Genomic DNA, 20,602 nt, shown 5'->3' with positions numbered 1-20,602 from the left:
GCCATCCGCCATTGAGTCTCTCACTGTCCAGGTTGAGCCTCTCATATGCCAGGCTGGCTGGCTATTGAGTCCCAGGGAGCTTCCTGTCTCTCCCTCCCCAGAGTTGGGATCCACAATACCATACCTCACTTTGTAAAACAAAACAACACAACACAAAACAAAACAAAAAGCAAAACACAAGGGTTTAGGAATGGAATGAGTTATTAATGTTTACAAGTTGAGCACTTAACTAATTGAGATATTCCCCCCAGGCCCTGGGAATATGTCTACTAATATAGATAACATGCTTTTGGGAAAAAGAAGGGAAGGGCTTTGTTATCCCAACCAATCTTTCAAATTCTATCTGTACCGGGAGGAGGCAGCCTCGAGAACAGAAGTCCAGCCTGTGATGACTTGAAAAGACCACTTGGTGGCAGTGTTTCACTTTGCTTGATGCACGGTCCCGGCCCAACCTTAAGGAAACTCCTGGGAATTTTTTTTTTCTTTTTTTCTTTTTCTTTTTTCTTTCTTTTTTTTTTTTTTTTGGTTCTTTTTTTCGGAGCTGGGGACCGAACCCAGGGCCTTGCGCTTCCTAGGTAAGCGCTCTACCACTGAGCTAAATCCCCAGCCCCCCCCCCTTTTTTTGACCATCCCTTAAGTTTCAATTTATGGATATTAGGCGAAGATGCAAAATAAGACCCTGAGTGGAAAATAATGGCTGTAACAGATACCTTCTGGTTCCTCCTTGTCTTTTTCCTTTGTTGTAGTCAAGAGTGGGAGGGAGAAGCTGGGCTCTTGGGGACTGCATACTATGTGAGAGCCCAGGAGAGAAAGAACAAATTGTATCGAGGGCCAGCACGCCCAGGAAAGACATGAGGCCCCAGAGCCCAAGCAAGTAACTTGCACTGTGGACAGTTGGGGGGTTGATCATAGCCACCTGAGTGAAGTACGGGTCTGTTGCAGGTAGGTCTTCAAGGACAGTTATGAATACAGTCACAAATGATAAGCCTACTTAAAATGTTAATGAGGTTTCATTCATTCATTCATTCATTCATTGCGTGGTTCTCAAGTGTGAATTTATCAATGACAAGGGTATGTGGTTATCTAGTCTCAGAGACAAGACCAGCCACTTAGGCAGGAGTGGTAGTGCACACCTTTAATTCCAACACTCTGGAGGCAGAGGCAGGAGGAACTCTGTGAATTCCAGACCAGCCAGAGATACACAGTGAGAAGAACATGTTTCAGAAGGAGACGAAAGTGTATGCAGTCATCTTTAGGTGATGCGTATCTGTATATATAAAATTTAAATGAATTTTGTGGGCCCTTGAGCCCCATTCCCAAGACACTCATATGTATATGCAAACATTCTAAACTCAGAAAGAAAGGGGAAAAGCCTGAATTTAAAGCACTCTGGTTCCAAGCATTTCTGATAAAGGTTACTCCACCCTTCGGAGCTTGGAGATCTCTAAGCTCGTGTCTCCACAGTCCTGGGCAGGGTAAGAATGGTGTGTGTGTGGTTTCCTTAGACTCTACTGTGGTACCCAGCAGACTGGAGACTGGGAACAGAGGCTTGTCACCTTTCAATTATGGCCCGTGCTCACATTCCTCCCGGCTTGCCTCAAAGATGTCTTTTTATGTTTTGTTCTACGTCTAGACTTTGATGTCATTTCCTGCTTTCTCCCAATGCGTGCAGCTGCAGAAGTTTCCTGGTGGGTTTGGGCATTTAAACGTCTGGAGACAGGTTGGTTTCTCTTCCTCCTTCTTAAAAAAAAAAAAGCACGAAACAAATACCAAGCCTTTGAAGCAGAAGAATAGAAACCCTTACAGATCTTTAGCTGGAGGGCCCTGAAGGATACTTAGTTACGGTTTCCAGTAACAGACAAGACAATGGTGGTTAAAAATACTACCATTTCCTCAGACCCTGCTGTGGTCCCCTAGGGAGGTGGCAGATTGAGACTAGATGCTCATTAGCTCTCTGGGGTTAGGGAACTTAGTCCAGGGTTCTCCAGCGATGAAAAGCAGGAAGGAGCTCGTGTGGACCCAGTTACCCCATTCCACTGACTGTCTCTGCAGCCCCCCTTCCCTTTCTGTCCATGCTGTGGGCTGCTCACGGATGCTCCAGCAGATGGGGCATATTTGTGAACAGCCCCATTTTCTTCCTAATGGGCTCATGCCAGCTCTACTTGCTGACACGGCACACAATTTAAGAGAGCATTAGAAACGGAGTTATTGGACTGGTGAGATTGCCACCAGGCGGGATGACCTGGATTGTATCACTGAGACTCACTCACATGACAGAATAAAAAGCACTGACCCTGAAGGTTGTCCTCGGACCTCCACATATATGCCACGTCATCCACACACGCACTCACACGCACGTGTATGTGTGCACATACACACTCAGAACAAACAAAGGTAAAGGCGAACACATTCCCTATTTTTAGAAAGTATTAGGGGTTGGGGATTTAGCTCAGTGGTAGAGCGCTTGCCTAGCAAGCACAAGGCCCTGGGTTCGGTCCCCAGCTCCTAAAAAAAAAAAAAAAAAAAAAGAGAAAAAAAGAAAAAAAAAAGAAAAAAGAAAGTATTTATTTTCATTTTAAGGTGTGTGAATGTTTTACCTGCTTCAATCTGTAGCTCATGCATGCAGTATCCGTGGCCGCCAGAAGAGGGCGTCAGATACAACCCTGAAGTTGCAGAAGGACGCGGGCTGTAGGGTGGGTGCTGGGAAAGGTTCACAAACACGAAGCCCATCATTTGGGTGACGTCTAGATTGAAGGTCAGATAGGAACAAGCCAATCAGCAGCAGCGTGCAGTAGGCTCCTTCTAGAATGAAGTTCAAAAGTGCTTTCCATTAGAAAGTGCAGAGCCAGGCTGGAGAGATGGCTCAGCGGTTAAGAGCACTGACTGCTCTTCCAAAGGTCCTCGGTTCAATTCCCAGCAACCACATGGTGGCTCACACCCATCTGTAATGGATCTGATGCCCTCCTCTGCTGTGTCTGAAGACAGCCACAGTGTGCTCATATAAATAAAATAAAATAAATCTTAAAAAAGAAATAGATTTGTTAAAAAAAGATGTCTTAAAAAAAGTGCAGTGTCCCTACGGCTGCACATTCTTCAGCTATAATTTCTGAAACTGCTGATGATTCTGGGGGTTTTCGTTGAAATGTGGTTATAGGGTGTATGACTGTATATTGGGGTACAGTGGTGTGACACATTTATGTGCATTTTCTGCCTCCCTCAATTCATTTAAATGGTATGTGCTAGGTGTCGTTGTTGATGCTGGCTCCGAGCTAGTGGAGAAACGAGTGGTCTGTCCTTCACAGCTTAGGTTTTAGTGGACTTCATGCTGGCTAAGAAGCCAAGCCCCCTTTCCTGGAGGACCTGGTCCTAACTAAGTCCATCCCACTTTATCGACTGGTTGCCTGTGCGCGGAGACCGACTGCTAGCCTTCACGCGTGTAATGTGTCTGCACTGACCCGGAGCACGGGCGTCCTCTCAGGAGACTAGCAGACAGCCTTTAGGGTCATTTAAGGATCGGTCCTTTCTTTAGAGTTCTGTGACCTTTTTGAAACATTTTAAACATAAAGAAGAGTTTTAAAAACTTAACATTCCTCATGCCTCCTCTCTCCAGTTTAGTATTCTCTTCGGAATTATTCCGAGCTTTCATTTTTAGTGAGAGAGGGGAAAAAAAAAATAAATGTTGTTGGCAGCGCCGCAGTTGCCGGTGGCCACTGGAGGGCGCAGCTGAACACAGATCGTTCTCCATTCCCTTAACCGACCGTGATCTCAGTCCAGGCCACAGGCTACTCTACCTACACCTCAGGGGCTGACAAAGGAAGGCATTTCTTTCCTTCCGCCTCATCCGGCATAGGGAGGTCCTGGGTGGGTTCTCTGGAGTAGTTCTCACATGTTCTTCAGGCTGGCCCAATAGGAATGGCTTCCCCATTGAAGCCTTATTCTTGAGGCCTGGGGGATTTGGGGGATTAATCTCCCTCCCCCTCCCCCTTCCCCTTCCCTCCTCTCTCTCTCTCTCTCTCTCTTTCTCTCTCTCTCTCTCTCTCTCTCTCTCTCTTACACACACACACACACACACACACAGAGAGAGAGAGAGAGAGAGAGAGAGAGAGAGAGAGAGAGAGAGAGAGAGAGATGGGGGATAATTTTTGTCATGTTGGATCTCTTTACTTTTGACTCATGTCTTTGAGCTTATGTAGCAAGCATCTTTTACCCAAGGAACCATCTTGGTGGCCCGCGCACCCTCTTCTTGAGGCATTGTGACCATTCTTCCTGGAGGATTCTTTTTTGTTCTAAAGTGAAAGTTTGCTTCTGAAGGAAGGGACAGGCACGCGTTCCTGTGTGGAGTTACCCACCACCATACGGTCCTGTCTATGTAGAGTGGACATGAGTAGCAGCAGGAAGGTAGAGACGGTGTGGTGAGGAAGACGTCGAAACCTTAATGTATTCGTTGCCATTTCTCAGAGGACTTACGTGCATCAATGTCAGTGGGCTGTGGGGAGATCTCTGCACCGCTCCAAACATATATATTATCTCATCTAGTGTCCTGAGCAGTTTTGCAGGACAGTGGTATTGTGGCTACTTCACAGACAAGAGGGGCCTCAAAATGACCAGTCCTCACTGTACATAGCTCAGAAACTGGGTCAGTTGGGTTATGAGATCTTGCTTGCCCTGCCACGCACAGCCATCCACCATCCTCCAGGCTCAGACCTATCTTATCCTGGGCTTCGCCCGATATCGTACAGCCCTCGGAGTGCACTGTGGAGAGATTGCAGGAGGGGGTCAATGAGATTTTTATGAACTGAGAGCTTCAAAAATAACTTGCCCTTCCCAAGGAACTGCTGATTTGATTCTTGAAGTAGTCCATCCCGTTAATCCAATTAGCTAATGGGAGTAGAAGCTTCACAATACACTCTCGCTGGAAGGGGCATCAACTGTCGTGTGCTTGGCTTGTTTATCAAAGGGAGGTACGGGGAGCTTGTGGGAGGCTGGACAGTGGTATAGCATTGCGTCCTGGGACCAGGGCTTACTTCAGAATGCTTGTTGGTGATATCTGCTTAGAGCTGTGAGTTATTTCTACAGCAATGAAGATGGCCAACATATTAAAACACATAGGCCTCTCATTTCTGGCCAAGACAGGGTAGCAAGTTAAACTTTCTGTCACTAGCAGCTAGAAGACCGGGAAAAAGGTTTGGCAACTCTTCCTAGGGTTTTCACAATAGATGTTACTGCTTGTGGTTCTTGAGGGAGGGAAGAGCACAGGGAAACACTCGTTTATATTCCTAACTCTTTGGAAGAGAGGTTCTGCAGAGTAATCCCAGTGGGGAAGAGGGGCTTCAGCGGAGTGCTCTGAGGAGAGGTCTTGCTGGTAGGGAAAAGGGAGACAAAAGAGAAGTCGAGGGTACTAAAGCTGTGTGTGGGTTCAGTACACAGGGAGAAGCACTCAAGGAGACAGCAATCTTGGGATTTCCTTCAGTCCCTGGACATATCTTTAGTGGCATATCTACTGACAAAGGCCTAAGAGACCGGACAGGACAGTATCTATGGAAGAAGGGAACAGGGGTTTTTGACCCTGCAGCCGAGATGTCGGAGTTCTGATCCTGCCTAAGTAAAAGCTTTAAAATGACCCACTGTAGAGAGAATCTCTTGTGTATTGTGTGGACGCATCACCTGTCAATAAAAAGCTGATGACCTATTAGCTCAGGCAGGAAATCGGAGGTGGGAGTTCTGGATTGGGAGAGAAGAACTCTGGGATAGAGTCAGGCACGGGAGGAGATTTCACCCGGAACTCTGAGGAGACAGATACATGACACTGAGAAGAGGTAGCCAGCCATGTGGTCCTCGTAGAATAGACTGAAGGAGTTAACTAAGTTACGAGCGAGTCGCAGAACAAGACCTAGCTCATGGCCTAGGCATCTATTCAGAGATAAGGAGTCTCAGAGTTGGGCGTGGGTGGAAAAGCTCTCAGATACAACCCATGGTGAGAAGAAGGACCTGAAGTGAGGAAGGGAGCCATGAGGACTAAAGCAAAGACATCGTAGCTCCCCACCTTAGATGGTGGGGGTCATGTTCCCTGGCTCAACTGCTAAGCCGCAGAAAATGCCACCCTGTGCACTTTCTTCCCCAAAGCGCCTGTTATAATATTTTCATACTCGGTCAGGTTCCATGGGTCAAGTTCCAGCTTCCAGCCTGTGGGTTTTGAGGGCTTCACATATTTATGGTGTGACCAGGTGTAATAAAAAAAGAGCTGTAGGTATATGAAGAGTGAGGTTAAACCAGTCAGCTTTCTTCATAACTCGAGATGCCCAAGGCTCTTCCCATCGGTGCCTTTTGCCGTGGGGTACTTCAGCTTGTCTTTGCTGACTAATGGAACGTGGTATTTTTGGGCCTCACCAACAGGTTTGGGTTTCTGATCTGGAATCACAAGTTGGCTGTTTCTGATTTGTTCTTAGTGTCCTGGTTCTTCTGCTAGTAACAGTGTGGATCCGTGGGAGACAGACTTCCTTACCTGACTCAGTGTGGTGTAGAGTAATTGAGGGGATGCTGTTTGGAAACATATCCAAGGGTCCTCCCTCCCTTCTTCTCCTCCCTTCTCCTCCCCTTCCCTTCCTTTCCCCTTTCCTTCTCCCCTCCCTTCTCTTCACCCCTCTCTTTCTTTCCCTCCCTTCTCCTCCCTCTCTCCTCTTATCTCCCCCTTCTCCTCTCCCCTCCCTTCTCCTCCCTCTCCTTTCTCCTCTCCCTTCCCTTGTCCTCTCCTTCCCTTCTCCTCACTCCGCCCTTCTTCTCTCCCTCCCTTCTCTCCTTCCCTTCTCCCCTCCCCTTCCTTCTCCCCTCTCCTCCATTCTTTTCCTTTCTTTTCTCAGAAGAGATTTTGTGGGGTTTGGATAGGTGTTGGGGAACAGCCAGAGTGTATTGCATGCACCAGGTGAATTTCTAGATTTCACTGAACATCTGGATGGGCAGCTGAAGAAGGCAGAAGAACCCTTTCTTTAGAGTAAAACTCTAAACTCGAAAACCTCTGGAGAAATATCTTTCAGCTCATTTGATTCATGGTATGAATTCGAAGCCATTTTCTCACACAACCTTAATTTGTATTCACAGTTACCTTCATGCTTACCTTCTCCTCACTTATGACTTGACTGAGAAGCCTCTCTCCAAAGTTCAGTGTTAGGTCCTCAGCTGGGGGATCCAGTCACTGAGGGATGGTTGTATCCCGAGGTCTCTGACTCGCTTCATGAAAGATCAATGAACACGCATGTGTTAAAGTTTATTCTTAAATTTGCGAATCATGCAAGAAACCTGCAAGGTTTCGATACAGCAGCCTTAACTGGGGCTCTGTGGAGGCCCCTTAGAGAAAACTATTTCTCTGGCCAAGGCGGGGACTTAACACCTTGAGCTACTCTAATTGGGTGGGTCGATCTTCTAGCCAAGGGTGCGACTATCAGGTGGGAGGATTCATGTTAAGCCTTGCTAGAGAGATGGGAGGAGCCATTACCCTTTAAATGTGACAACATAGTCTCCTTCCCTGCACCTCTATCTCTGTGCAGTTGGTGACAGAGCTGTGGCCATGCAGACTCCTGCACGCCGGCATGTTTCTGTCTTACTCTGAAAGGATAACCTCACCCTGTTTTTCTCTTATCTAAGCATGGTTTCTCTACAACATGGGCTCCACCCTTTCTCTACAGCTCTCTGCCTGCCTGCTTGCCCACCACGTGTCCAACCTCCATGCTTAACCCAAATGACACGGCTTTCTCTCTTCCTCATTGAGCTCCCTTTCGAGTCTTTCCCTAAATTCTTTTATTAATGAGACTAAGACCCTCAAGGGGGAGGGGTCCTGATGTCCCTCACGACAGTATGAAGAAACACTGTAGGCCTCTGGCTTGTGATATAGTTAGAACGCTGGTGAGCATTTCTTTCTTTCTTTTTTTTTTTTGGTTCTTTTTTTTTCGGAGCTGGGGACCGAACCCAGGGCCTTGCGCTTCCTAGGTAAGCGCTCTACCACTGAGCTAAATCCCCAGCCCCGCTGGTGAGCATTTCTATAAAAGCAGACCCTCATTATAGATTTTCCCCCGTTCGCTCAAAAGTGAAATCGCTTTTTAACCAGAAAGGAAGCAGAAGGTTTCTGTTAGAAATCTTTTTATTGTGATTACTATTGGATTTGGGTAGATCTGCTGTTCTTGAAGTAAGTAAATTTATTCAACGAGGGAATAAAATCAAGATTATTAATTATTTTAAGGCAGAAAACATCTTGAATCTGGAAAGTTCTTAATTCATGCATCTTAATCATCCTCCTGTTTGAAATGGCAAATGGTGGATGTCCCTGTGGCTCTTGCTCCTGTGCTCTTGGAACGCTATGTAATTAGTTAATAATTCATTTATGTTGAGTGGGGCGCAACGCGGAACAGGGCAGGGGTGGGCGTTCCTCTCACGCTGGGATAGCCTTGGCCGCTGACGCTGTCAAGGGATAGCCTTGGTGGCTGACACTGTCAGGGAGATTTTCTTGGTGTAAAACCTGAGGCCCTGAGCCTAAGAGCAGAGGCTCAAAAGCAGGAGTCACGCCTGGTGCCCAATCTCATCCTCAGCTTGACAAAATCTCCCTCAGGCGGATCAGAAAAGATTTCCAGACTCACTGTCCTTCGCATGGTGGAGACGGCAAGATTTAGTGATTCAGAACTTCCCAGGAGTTCTTTACCCGGGTCCGGTCCAGAGAAGTTAACGCGCAGAGGGGAGGAGACTGTGGAGACAGGAGCATGCCCTAGCTGCCTTTTCTCCCATTTCTGCCTGAGGTTCAGTAAATAAGTGTTTTGCTTTCTTTTAATGAGTTGTATGAATACCTTCTAAAGGTTCCCATGTTACCAGATGATAGCTTGCTAAGTGGAAATATTTGGCCAAAACTTCCTGCACACCTAGCTCCCTTACAAGCTCCTGACTGTTGGTATTCTGTCTAAGCTCCGCCCCCACAGCTACCTGGCAACAGCCAGGTACGCTCCGCCCCCAGTTGCCTAGCAACAGCCAGCTGTGCCTGACTATATAAGGGGCTGCTTGTCCCCTCCTCTCTCTCTTGCACCCCTTTCCTATCCCTTCTCTCCCCATCCCCTTCTCCCCCCATTCCTCCACGTGCCGTGGTTGGCCTCCTTTGTTCCTCTCCTCTTGTACTCTTCTTCTCTCATTAAACCTCTCCACGTGGAGCCAGGTTGGCTTGGTGTATTCTGTCTGGTTACGGCCGAGATTTAAACCCTAAGACTGAGAGACTAGACTTTGACCGCTAGGAGCTCCCTTTATTTTGAGTCTCCGTAGAGGTACAAGCTTTTCAAGTTGGCAGCCATTGTTCTGGAAGAAGATGAAGTTCTGGTAAGCCTGAAAGTCACGGCCTTTCCCCCCCAAACTAACGAGGGCATTGAAATACAGGTGTGGTGGTGGCGGTGGTGATCTCTCTAAAATTCAGAGCTGGATCGACTGCCTAATTAAAAATTACAGTAATTACTAGAAACGTTAGGAAACTCTGACAACACTTGGACTCTCACCTCTCCCTTCAGGGCCCAGTAAACTTTTGTTCTGAACGCAGAGACGGCGGATGTTTTTGCTTCTTCAGACTGTTGCCATAACGACCTAGGTCCCACGCCGGGAGAATGGACAAGGTTTCTGGCGGACAGAGGGGACATTTTATTTTATTAGTTCTTCTAATTTTTGAGACTATAATTAAGTCATTTTTCCCCTTCCTTTTTCTCCCTCCAAGTCCTTCCTTCCACCCCGTATTGCTCTCTTTTAAAACTCTCTCTCTCTCTCTCTCTCTCTCTCTCTCTCTCTCTCTCTCCTAATATAGCATGTTCGGTCTGAGCAATGTTACTTATGTGTACACTTTCCGTGCTGACCATTTGACACTGGATGCTCAGTGGGTGAGCTCTTCCCAGGGTAAGACAATTTCTCCTGCTCTCAGCATTCCTTAGTTTCCCATAGTTCTTTGTAAGACTGAAGAGTGGTCTGTCCAGTTTGGCATGGTCAATAGAGTCGCCCTTGTCCAGATCACGTTTGGACAGTCATGTTGGTGAGACTTTATGGGCGTGGCTTCTGACATCCCTAAGAGAGCTAACCCCAGCGCACTCTGCGTTCCTCTGGCTCTTATAGTCTTCCCGGCCCTTCTTCCTGAAGGCTCCCTGAGCCGTAGGTGCTGGAGGCAGCTTGTAGATGCACTTCTTGGGAGTGGAGTCCACATCCGCGCACTTTGCGGGCCTGTGGTTTTCTGTAGTGGCCCCCAGGAGTCCTTTAACGTGTAAGGAGGGGGCATCTGCGCCTCCCTTCAGCCACCACAGACACCAGGCTGTCATCTCTCCTTTCATGTGCAAAATATATGAGCAAGCTATCGGGAGTCCAGGCTTGAGGGGGCCCCCAGAGAAAAAGGCACCTTCCACCTGTCCAAGACATGGACCTAAAGACAAAGACTCTGCCAGCCCAGGCCATGGCTGTGGGCCGTCTAGACCTCCTACTCACTGTCCCCCCAAACTTGGGAGGACAAACTTGAGAAATAAGGCATCTTTTTGAGATGGTCATCTTTTTGTTACCCCCCTCAGACTCAGACATGAATAAGCCTTTGTCTCTTTTACCATCCCTTCCTGGCTTGTGGGGAAGGAGGTCAGAAGGATCTCAGGTTCCCCAAAGCAAATGCTACAGTTAGAGCAGGATTAGGTACCTGAGCGGTTATTAGCAGGTTGTAAAAAAAAAAAGGACCTGGAACTGCAGGACCCAAGTAATGGTGTGAGGGATAACCCCAGTCAGGACTCTGAAGAGATGAATGAGACGAGCCATTCAGAACGTCTTGGAAGGCCATAAACAGTTAATTATCTAAATCTTAAAAGATTATTACCTTACAGAGGATGCTTTCTGATAAAGAGCAAGCAGAAGCCATTGCCGTCCCCGATTTATTTATGTGTATGAATACACTGTGGCTGTCTTCAGACACACCAGCAAGGGGGGGGGGTGTTGTCAGTTCCCATTATAGATGGTTGTGAGCCACCATGTGGTTGCTGGGATTTGAACTCAGGGTCTCTGGAAAAGCAGTCAGTGCTCTTAACCGCTGAGCCATCTCTCCAGCCCCTCTGAATTCTTTCGATGGTAGTTACAAGAGAAGATCGAGGGAGAAGGAAGGACACAGGGAGAAAGCCACCTAGGGTCACTACAGGCTTTGATGTGGGGACACCCTGCAGAAGTTGTCTCTGTAAAAACCAGAGCCTGCTGTTAGCAAAAGAGATGCGGGTCAATGGGGTGGGGTACTGTGGCTGCTGAGAGAAACTGTGACAATGTGAAAAAACGGACACAGGCAGAATGTAAATATATGTGTTCTAATAAAACTTTATTTAGGGCTAGATTTGACCTGCAGGTTACAGCTTACCAACTTCTGAACTCACCCTCATTAGGTTAAATGCACGCCATCTCTAAATATTTAAATTTTACTCTCCTCATATCTTTGTTGATGGAGGGGAGAAAGGGGGAAATAATTTTCTATGAGTGAAGGCATTTCAATTAATTAATTAGTTTACTGTTGCAGTCGTGGCCTGTGCTCTACCACGGACCTACCCCACGCACAGAAAGCTTTCCTAAAACTAAACGCTGTATTTAGACATATTTTAAACTCAGCTTTCCTTAAGTTTAGCGGGAGAGAGTGAGCAGAAATGAGACTGCCGTATCTGGGGGAGGTTCACACTGTATCTCTTCACCACTCGGGGTGTTGCTCCTAAAATATTTCTTGGGAACGAAGGCAAAGAACGGTGATGGAAAGGCTGGAATATCTTTTGCTTTTCAAAATTCTAGCTTTCAATTTCGGATGGGGGCAGTGGGTTGCCAAAAGTAAAAATACGCGTCCACGTATTTTCTAGGGCCTCTGAATACGCGTTGCTGGTTAATTGTTTTTAAATGTCCTACTGTCACAGCAAGAAAAGCACGGTAAGGAGGTACGTCTGCAGACGCGATGGAGGCGGTGAGGTCACTGCGTCGGCGTGAGGTCACTGTGTGGGCGTGCGGTCACAATGTGGGTGGTTGGTCAGGAGAGGTAACCGCTGATGCTGCCAGTTTCCTGCTCCTCTCCCTGATTGGTTCAGCCCACTTTTAGGGTGGGTCTTCCTTCCCCATTTAAACCTCTCTGGAAATGTGCTCATAGACAACAGGTCCAGAAACGTGTCTCCTCGGTGATCTAAAAGTCCATCCAACCCCACCCCTTGGCACCCAGCACATCACTGTTTTTGTTATTTTTTTGTTTGTTTTTTAAGGACAGAATCTCCCTGCGTACGATGGGTTAGCCAGGTACTTACTACACTGCTCAGGCTGGCTTCAAAGGTGGAGGTCCTCCTGTCTCAGCCTCGAGAGTCTTGGGATTTACAGGTGCGAGCCATGGTGCTGGCTAAACTCACGTGTGTGTGTGTGTGTGTGTGTGTGTGTGTGCGCGCGCGCGCGTGCACCTGAGTGTATATATCTATGCACTACATGGGTGCAGGTGCCCACTAAGGTCAGAGGAGGACATTGGGTCCTCCGGAACAGGAGCGACAGACAGGAGGTTGTGAGCTCTCTGATGTGGTGGTAGGAGCTGAACTGTGTCCTCTGCATGAGCAGCAACAAGTGCTCATTTGTCTCTACAGCCCTATAGACACATTGCATTTAAACCATCACATCCCACCCTGGGCTCATGGAAAATGATAATGCAAAATGCATTCAGTTTAATTTCAAATGCTCTCATCTCCTAACGGTCCCAACACTGTTCTGATGTCCAAATTCCATCCCGTCCCCCCAATCAGGATTCAAGACCATCTGCTAATTGTGAGCCATTACAAATGAAAAGTTATACACTTACAACGTACAATGGCTCCAAATAAAACATTCCATTTAAAACACGGAGGAGTGGAGACATGGAAGGACTAGACAAAAAGACTAAAGCGGAAGTGGCAAACATTGAATGCTAGGACTTGAAGTCAGGTGTCTGGGCTTCGCGTGCACCCTAACAATGATGGAAACATTCTGGGACCTCTCTGGCCCACAGCTACAAACGCCTGTGAAAAACGTCGTCAGATTTAACACAGCGCCCCACTCCTTTAAAGTAGCGTTCTCGCGGGGTTGGGGATTTAGCTCAGCAGTAGAGCGCTTGCCTAGGAAGCGCAAGGCCCTGGGTTCGGTCCCCAGCTCCGAAAAAAAAGAACCAAAAAAAAAAAAAAAAAAAAAAGCACTAAAGTAGCGTTCTCTATTGGTTAGTTTCTTACTTCCGTGATAATATACCACGGAACACACTGAAGGAAGACATTATGTCCGCTGGTGGTTTCAGGGAATCCAGTTTGTTATTGCAGAGACGGGGCAAGATGGTGAGGAGTCTAAGGCGAGCCACCGTGTTGTGTCAGTGTACAGGAAGCAGAAGAATATTCACATCCACCAGGCTGTCTCTTCAGTCTCAGCACCCAGCCTGTTCATTTAATCTCTCCAGAAATGTCCAAACAGAAACACGCACCCAGAGGCGTGTTCCCAGGTGATTCTAAAGTCCAGTCAGGTGACCAAGAGTATTAGCCATTGCAGAAGATTAAGTTCTACCTATAATTCTTTTATTACGTATTCTTAGTCAATATGTGTATGTGTGTGTATGTGTGTGTATGTATGTGTATATTGTCCCCACCAGCGGGGACCCAGTTATTCAGGGTCCCGAAGGGGCGCTACCCTTGGGCCTAAATGGGGGGCGAGAGAAGAAGGAGACCAAGCAAAAGTTCTGTTGTCAAGGTCTCGTTTATTGAGAGAAATGTACCGCATTTAAAGCTCTGAGGCAGGAATAGAAGCAGGAACTGAAGCTTAGGGTGGGGGAGTTTGGGAAGTGCCCAAGGATATAAGGTGAATCACTACACTGCAAGATATCCTCCTATAACAAAGAGGCAACAGTCTTCCCGTGACATGTTCTTTGAAAAGGTCGAACCCTTCTCAGGAATCTGCTCAGGGACATCCGGTGTTTTGCTCAGGCTGAAAAACCCTGTCATTGCTCCCAGGGTCTTCCTGGGAGAGGCTTTAGTTCAACAATCTCATGTCTGTATGGCAGTCATTTCAAGGTTGAACCTCTGTGGCTATGCAGCCCAGAGTCACGTAGCCACCTTGAGCTATGCAGTCACAAAGCGGCCAGGCCCAAATCCAATATGGCTCACTACATCTCCCCCATTATTCTTTTAGAAAAGACCATTAGGTGGAAGTAGTGGTCTGAGAGAGACCAGACATGCCTCACAGAGTGCCCAGCTCGGCCATGGCGAGCCACTCTTACAGTTAGGACTGCACCCCAATGGCTAGGAATGAACTTATGCTGCAACACACCGTTCTGGGCTATACGTGTGTGTTTATTGGGGGAGAAACTGGGCAGAGGAGCATTTGACTGGCCCGTACGTTTAAACGGGGTGTAGCCACCTCTGTCTTAGGATCGACCTCTCGAACCCCAGCCTTATCTGTCATAGGATCACCTTGTTGCCCCCAAGGCACCATGTCTTAGATTGATCAAGGGTCAAAGGAAGTTGCCCATCACTGAGGAAACTACATCGGGTCATCTTCTCATTCCTCTTACTTGAGCCCAGGGGCGAAAAAGTAGGAGCCAGATGGCAATAATTTATGAGATTGTGGAAGTTGAGCCTCTCCTGATAAGTAATGGGCACCTCATCTAGTTAGTTGTCTCTCTGGTTCTCCTCAGCATGTGAAAAGAAGCACAAGGGCCCTAGGGCCAAACTCGCAGGGCCATAACATCAAGGGCCATAGTCAAGCCGCTCCTGTATGTATGTGTGTGTATGTGTCTGTTTGTGTATGTGTGTGCGTGTGTGTGTGTGTGTGTGTGTGTGTGTTTTTGCACAAATCGATAGAGAAAACCCTGTTTCATTGACTAGCAACTTCTTTTTTAGTTGAATGTTGGAGATCAAACTATGCTTTGAGCATCCAAGCAAGTGGTGTACCACCAAGCCACAGAGAGTTTTTACACAGGGGTATTTTCTTCTCCATCTGGTCTGTTTCTTAGCTCCATACAGGACAGGCACAGCTTGTCTCACCATAGACCTCTCTGTCAAGTGTTTTGCCATTTTGAATCTTCACTTTCCTATTGACTTTCTTCTTTCCTAAGTTCTTTTGAGGGTTTTCCAAACAGGGCTTCTTTGAGTATCTCTGGCTATTCCGAAACTTGATCTGTAGATCAGGATGGCCTTGAACTCACAGAGAGCCACCCGCCCCTGCCTCCAGAGTGCTGGGATTAAAGGTGTGTGCCACCACCACAAACTGGCTTTTTGATGACCTTTCTACTGACTTCATTTGTGGCTAAGAATCCCTCTGTGAAGTGGTTATGGATATGTGAGGATTACAAGAGGGAGGGGTAGGTTTGAGCAAAAATTCTCAGACATATAAAAATAAACCCAAACCAAGAGAATCCCTTCTCGCTATGCATGATGCGTGAGGAGCTCACTTCTTTGTCTACTTTCTGTTGGAAAAGGCTCAGTTTTGTATTTCTGTCAGGGTGGTCACTAGGCAGTGGGCGTCTGACTGGGGCGCCTCTCCTCAGAGAATATCATGGGCTTTGCTCTTGTGTCTCTTAGCATTTCATGTTGCCTTTGGAAGCTTGAACAGGACGTGATTTTCATTTCTTGGGGGTCTTTTTTTTTAAAATCCTAGATCTCCCCAAATCCTTTACCATTAGAATTTCAAACAATCTGTCTTGTTTCATGGGGGATTTCTCTCATAATCCCGAGAAATCTATGATTTTCAAGCCTCGGTCTACAAGATGCATCACGGAAACTACTCACACCCTCCCAAGTTCTTCTCAGTCTTTACATTTCTTATCAGACTTCATACAGGGTAAATATTCTCCTAATAGCTATTGTATTTGGATGAGGAAGAAGGGGTGCTTGTTCATTAGGGGTGTGACCAGGTAGGTTTAACTGCACAGAAGATGTTCTGTGTTTGGTTGGTTCCTAGGTGTGTGTGCACAGAGCACGGTACATTCTTGAGAATGGGTCATGGTATTGTCCATTCGAAGTGGGTTTGTGGCTGCTGTGCTCCAGGCCTTGGGTGTCTCCCAAGACCCAGTGCTCCAGGCCTTGGCTTTAGTTAGTGGTGTTCTGGTGAGGTGGGTGGTAGGATGTGGTTGGAAGGTGTTAGGTCATGCGTGGCCCTGGAGGGGCAGCTTCTACAAAGTGAGGCATCTTCTCTACTCCATGCTGCCTGCCAGATGCTCTGCCTCACATAGACACAGAAAGATGGGGACATTTGACTTCAGGCTGGAGCCTCAGAAACCATGGGTTAGTATGAAACATTCCTCCTTGTAAGTCACTCAAGTATGTCATCCCAGTGACAGGACACTGGTCCTCAGGGTTTCCTTCACGTCATGGTGACCCTCTCCTCTTTTGCTTTTACCCTTTTTAGTGTTCTAAATATTGAGCCTAAAAAATAAACAACACACACTGTTGCCTTTGTGTATTTTCTTTCTTAAACATTTTTAAATCAATTTGTTTATTTGCGTGTGCGTGCGTGTGTGTGTATGTGTGTCTGTGTCTGTGTGTGTGAAGGTTGCATGTGTGTGATGGCCAGAAGAGGGAGTTAGATCCCTTGGAGTGGGTGCTGCAGTTGGTTCATAACTGTAATTGTATGTACCTGAACTTGGTAATTGTATGTACCTGAACTTGGTAATTGTATGTACCTGAACTTGGTAATTGTATGTACCTGTAATTGTATGTACCTGGACTCTCGTAAACTCCTATGCTCTGATAGAACAGCAGTTGCTCTTAAGTGTTGAGCCCTATCTTCTGCCTCAATTACCTTTCCTGTTATCACGACGATTCACCCCTGCAAACCTAAGAGATGAAGGGTTTGTGTGAAGGCTTATTTTATGTGTACGCACCACACATGTGTGCCTTGTCCTTGCAGAGACCAGAGGGGACCTTGTCTACTAGACAAGGGGAACCGGAGTTACAGACGATTGTGGGCTACCATGCTGATGCGAGGAGCTGAACCTTGGTCTTCTGCGAGAGCGACAAGTGCCTTGAACACTGAGCCTTGTCTCCACCCCAGGGAGACAGAGTTCACATTGGTTCTGAGTTGGAGGTTATAGTATCGTGGCATTCAGCATGTCCGTCCGCTGTGGGGTTGGTTCTGGGACTTTGGAGGAGTCTCCAGTCCAAAAACTGCAGAATGACTTTCTAGCGCCACAGGTGGGAGACGCGGGTGCTCTTGCATAATTGTCTGAAGGGAGGCTCTAGACACCAAGCCTCACACTCATTTAACAATTTCCCATCTTCAGGTCCCTCATATTCTGGCTCTTGAGTCCTCAGCACAGGTTTCTAAGGAAGGGGATCTTGGCTACTCCCCGCTGCTTCCTCTAAGTGCTTGGTGGTGGCCTTTGTCCATTTCCACTCCAAAATGTGTGCCTCTAATCCTGTTCATCCTGTGAGTCAGACTCTCATAGAAAGGCAGCTCAGCAGCTGGGAGTGTGTACCTGCTCTCCCAGAGGAGTGAGGTTTCCATTCCTGACCACAGCTCCCAGGAGCGAATAACGGGTTGAAGCCCCGCCCCGACCGCTGCTACATTGTAGACTAATCTTTCAACAGATGAACTTTCCGGAGAGGCTTCAGAGCCCAATTATAACTATCTGAGGCTCCTTGGGGAGAGGGAATTAGATCATAAGTGTGAAACCTTTATGAATGGAATTTACGTTCCTGTAAAAGAGAACCCAGGGAGGAAGCTTGTCCTGTCTACTAGACAAGGACAGAGAGAAGCCAGCTATGACCTGGGAAGAGGCTCTGTTCATGTGTGGCCTCCACTTCCCAGCCTCTAACAATGAGCAAGAAATTTCCATCACTTCAGACTAGAAGAAAATGGGGATCACAGTTCAGGCTTCTGAGTCTGTAAGTTGCCACACTGCTGGGGGCTCAGGAAGCCCAGGCTGGTGCAGCATTGTGCTCCCCCTGCTTCAGCTTCTGGAATACCAAGGTCACACAGGCTTGTACCATCACATCTGGCACCTATATGATCGTTTTTCTCTTCTACTTCCAAAGACCCCTGAATTTAACTGCCTTTCGACTTTTGACGGGGAAATGCCCAAGCTAAATTTCACCTCTCTTTCTCAAATTCATTTCTGCCCGTGGGTTTCTACAGGACTGTCTTTCCCAGTTAAGCAAAAATTACTCAGTCTATTTTGCTGTCAGCTCCACCAGACAGAAGCCTGGAGAGGGTGAAGGACCTGCCTTGTTCATGTTTTGTGACAGGGAACAACTTTCACCCACAGTAAGGACTCAGACAAACCGTTCTACAGGAGCTGAAAGCCCAGGGCTTTGTGTCGGATCTCAGCACTCGTCTCTTCAGTCTCATGAGAGACTGGTGTTTTGTTAGTTTTGTGAGATGCTGGGGGTTAAATCTGGGGCTTTGACTACGGCGACTGTTCTACCACTGAGCCACACCCCATCGCTTCCTGAAAACTTACTTATTTATTTATTTATTTATTTTTTATTTATTTATTTATTTAAGTCTAGACTGGCCTGGAACTTTCTGTGAAGCTCAGGCCGGCCTTGAAGTTGTGATCTGTTGCCTCAGAGGTCTGAAGGGCTGAGTGCTGGAATTGCAGACCTGCTCCGTGTCTGGTTAGCTTTTAGGCTGGCTCTAGTTGACGGCACACATTGGTGTGCACCTTGAAGACGCACACCGTATCTTCATCCACAGGACTGGGCTCCTTTCCTACAGCATCCACAACAGGGACTGGACAAGAACAGACAGAGACGAGAACTTCAGGGTTCTGTAAGGGCTGGAGAAGCCCCTCAGGGTCAAGGTCTCGAGTGGGGACATTTTGGGACGTGGATGCATGTGAGACACAGTCATTGGGAATTTATGCTCAGTCCCCAGGAGACTGACAGGTGCTGGGACCTCCACTTCTGCCATGTTTTTCTGTGACATTTTGGTCTTTTTGATGACCAGAGAGAGAGAGAGAGGGAACAATTTTCCTTCAGTAGTCACTGGTGGGGCACCAGGACCTAGTATGACCAGTTCTTTAAAGGGTTTTCAGGCAGCTTCTCTTGGCTGACAGTCCTTCCCAGGAAAGCCTCCAATAATGGCTGTGGATGGCTGACCCTGAGAAACATACATTGTGGGTGGTGTGGTCTCATTAGTTTGATTTTCTGGTCAATAGCCACACCACCAAATGACTTGGTAATCGTGATTACCCTTCCGCTGGGAACGAGGGAGACTGTATGCTGCTTGTTTGTTTCTGATTAGCAGGCAAGAATTTAGAAGAAAACATCCCTTCCTAATCAGGGGCCTGGAGCATTTAGGTCCAAGTATTTAGAAATACAAGAGTGTTTTGAAAAAGAAATATTTGGAAATTTGTGGGACATTCCCCCCCCGTAGGATTATAGTTTAACTTTATACCGTTACTTAGGAGTTTAGATTTCTAAAATTTAGACTCCTATCCCAACCAAGAAAATACCACCTCTGTGTGCAGCACCTTGGGATGTAAACTTTCCCCCATGGCCGAATGATCACATGTTCCAAACCTGGTGTTGGCTAACCATCAAATAGCCAGGCAGTTTGTTTAAAATTATCAGTCAGTTTGAAAAGAGAGGAAATGATATTAGTTATAGCAATAACCGTTAGCTGGCTCACAGGTGAGACCACTAGCCTCCTCCCAGGGACTTCATAATGGCTTACATCATTACCCGCCACCTCTGTCAGGTGTGCCTGGTGTGGGCTGGGTATAAAAGGACTGCCTGCCACTCCAACTCCCTCTTCCCGTCTCTCTCTCCCCCTCTCCCTCTCCCCCACTTCCCCCTCTTTCTCCCTCTCTCCCTCCATCTCTCTCTTTCTCCCCCTCCCCCTTTCTGTCCTTCTGTGAGCCCTCCTCCCTTCTCTGCTGTCACGACTCTGCCCCAGTCTGTTTGCCAGTCTACCCCTCCACTTGTCTGACTCTACTCCTTCTCCAGGCCATCACCCCTCTCCCTTCCCCTCTGCCCTCCTGGCTCACTGTACCCCTTCCCAGGCTCTCATTCCCCTCCCTTCCCCCAACAACGCCCCCTTTACACCGGATCTGTTGCATGGCATAATTTCTCAGGGGCGTACCTTGGCATGGGCCTCACCATATTATTTTTTTATAACGATAACTACAGGACTTCAAAGTCCCTCCCTTGTGAAATATTAAAAGATAAAACTTTAGCACACGCCTCGAGATTCCTCTTTCAAGATGGGTAACCCAGGAGTGCCCTGCCCTGGATCAATCAATCAGCTGTGGTAGAATACAAAGGAACGTGGCTGTGTCGGGCCTGGCTCGGGGAACTGTGGGGATCTTCTAAGCACGAAATCTCTGTCCTGGGCCAGGTTAGGTAGATGTTGGGCAGGAGTTGAAGCTGTGTGGTGGTCCCCCTTTCTGCATGAAGTTATCCACCACACACAGACAGAAAATATTAAATGGGAAGTCCTACACACAGTAACTTTGTATGTTACCTGTCACTCCGCTCTGAGGATGGGATGGTGTCTCTTGCTGTCCTCCTTCTTCCTGCCTAGGACATGAGTCTTTTTCCATCGTCTCCATTCTGTTGTGATGTTACAGGGACTGTGTTCAGGTGACCCTTATTTTCCTAAAAAAAGAAAA

The 20,602-nt window shown here is 47.3% G+C and overlaps 1 long non-coding RNA gene across 1 annotated transcript in view; it reads left to right on the top strand.

The window, feature by feature from the left end:
* LOC147999955 (uncharacterized) overlaps nucleotides 1-20,602 on the top strand; it is a 39,016-nt gene that overhangs the window by 14,721 nt on the left and 3,693 nt on the right. Inside the window, exon 2 of the long non-coding RNA XR_015641033.1 lies at nucleotides 1,634-1,720. This is a non-coding gene — a long non-coding RNA (uncharacterized LOC147999955). The remainder of the gene's footprint in view (nucleotides 1-1,633; nucleotides 1,721-20,602) is intronic.

Source organism: Rattus norvegicus, chromosome 17, assembly GCF_021556685.1.
Source record: "Rattus norvegicus strain SHRSP/BbbUtx chromosome 17, alternate assembly SHRSP_T2T, whole genome shotgun sequence".
NCBI classification, from domain to species: Eukaryota; Metazoa; Chordata; class Mammalia; order Rodentia; family Muridae; genus Rattus; species Rattus norvegicus.
The sequence above is the reverse complement of the archived record's forward strand: the minus strand, read 5'-3'. Positions and strand labels throughout refer to the sequence as shown.